The sequence below is a fragment of the Peromyscus leucopus genome, chromosome 19 (genome assembly GCF_004664715.2).
Source record: "Peromyscus leucopus breed LL Stock chromosome 19, UCI_PerLeu_2.1, whole genome shotgun sequence".
NCBI classification, from domain to species: Eukaryota; Metazoa; Chordata; class Mammalia; order Rodentia; family Cricetidae; genus Peromyscus; species Peromyscus leucopus.
The window spans coordinates 41,932,568-41,934,882 of NC_051079.1; positions in this window are offsets into that span (position 1 = coordinate 41,932,568).

Here is a 2,315-nt window from a genome sequence, read left to right on the forward strand (position 1 = left end):
GAAATGGATTCTACTCAGAAGGCATGTGTTCTTAAATGGAAACGTTAGTGTTGGGGGTATGTGATGTCTCCTGACAAGTTATTGGTCAGGAAGGTCAGAGAGGTTCCCAAAACAGCATGGGCTGTTGCCTTTGCTCTTGGCTGCCTTCTAAAACTAGATGGTAAGATCCTGTTGCTGAAGACACAACACGACTTTGATTACAGGATATACAGAAGTCCAGTTGGAATTGACCTGAAGATTTCCTCCTTGCTGGCTAGTTTTTCACGGTGCTAGGAGGAGAAGAATCACCAATGGTCCTTCCATGTGCTGAAGACGGAATGCTGCAATAGTGTCCTGCCAGACAAGATAAGTAAAACAGTCACATAGATTATGGAGGTAAGCAATTGCCTTCTACAGGATGTGAGGGTTGATCCACAGGAGGGAATTCACACCTGGTACCATAAACTTCCACAAACTCATGACTAGGGGAGTTCACAGTCCCTAGAGGGAAACCTCCTACCAATATTTTGCTAAATGGTTATGTTGTCAAACTGCCTTCTAAATATTTATGTTTATACCAGTAGGTTGGTTAGGCCTTCTTTCAACTGTGTACCGAGAGGCTTCTTCCAAAGTCATCAGAGGTCGATGCAGACACTCCTGACTGGTCAAAGTGATGGTAAGTGTGTGTTGAGTGATTAGCCGTATGACACATCCATATCAGGCCTCCTTCCTCCAGCTCCCTAAGAATATCCTGAAAGAGGGAACAGAAAGAATGTGAGAGCTTGATGAAGAGGAAGAGTACTGTGAAATTCTGTCTTTTGGACATAATATGGCTGCTGTGGTATTAGCTGATTGTAGCTATGGTTCCCTGCACAAGACCTGCACAAGGTCAAGCCATCAAAATCAATTGATATTCCAGGGGGCAGCACTAATTAGACTCAGTAGGTTACTGAAAGAGAGAAGATGTGACAGCGAAAAAGGGACATATTAAGGGGGCTCAGGTGGATAGGGAGGGGAATGTCATCAAGACACATTGAATACATGTATGAAATCATCCAAGAACAAATAGAAGTTAAAAAAAACACATTTAGTGTACACACACACACACACACACACACACACATACACACACATGCTCATATATATATATGTGTGTGTATATATATATATATACACACAAAGTGTACATATATATTATTTAAGACACTATTTCTAGATAGCAAGTTGGGGGTGACTGTTTTCCTGTATATTCAGTATTAAATGTAAGGAGACGATAGAGAAAATATATCCCCATCTCTATGGAAAGGTAAGGAAAAAATGACAATTCTAAGGTCACATTCATAAGAACTCTGCAAATGGCAAGCTATCTGTTCTCAGGCATGTCATTTCAACAGCTTGTTCCCAGTCCTCTCATTTCTGAAATGAGAGGATGAAGTTGAATACTCTCTCAGCTCTTTCAGCTCTGACATATTTGATTCTGGTGCCAGAGTATAATCTCATCATATTCTCCACACAATTTTGTTCCAAAACACGTTGACATCATGTTCAATTAGGTTGACTCATGTTCCCCATGTAAACAATTGTGGTGATTGCCAAAATATGCCAACAAACAAAAAGACAAGAGTTTCAAGTTCTTTCCTCTAATGCTCCAAAAACATTTGTGATATGTTGAAAAACTGCTCTTTATTTGACTCATTAGGTCCTACAAAAAATTTTAGAGGGCTTTTCCCCTACTTTTTTCTGGAATATAATCCAAAAGTGAACGAAAATATTTGAACATGATGTCTTGATTATTTTTTCCAAGTACATCTGTGTTCAAGCAAAAGCAAATGCACAAACTAGATGTTAATCTTTCTGTTTGATAAGCCAAAGCATATTGATAAGCCCTTGCCAAACAGTTTAGATGTATTGTAAATGAACATAACTTTTGTTGGACTGCATGCTGACTGAGCTGTAGAATATGGCCTGGGGGCCTTTATAACTAGATTGGAATACCATAGAATAGAGTGTTCTCAGGAAAAAAACCACATATGAAATTGTGAAATGTTTTGGAAAGTAAGAATTCCAAACTAACCTCTTCCCAGCAGATCTGATTACTCTCATGTGTTCTGATTTCACAGCAAACACTGATCCAGTTGACATTTGGGAAGGAAATTTCCCAAACAAATCATTTGTGGCATCCTTGGGAAGATTTCTGGGAGGTTATACATGATGGGAAGACCTGGCATTATCATGCCTCAAGTTTATATCAGTGAGTTTCTTTAATTAAAAGAACTCTTGAGTAAAGACATGAGCTCAGACTTCGGCATGCACAAGTATCATCTGCCTGCAGGACA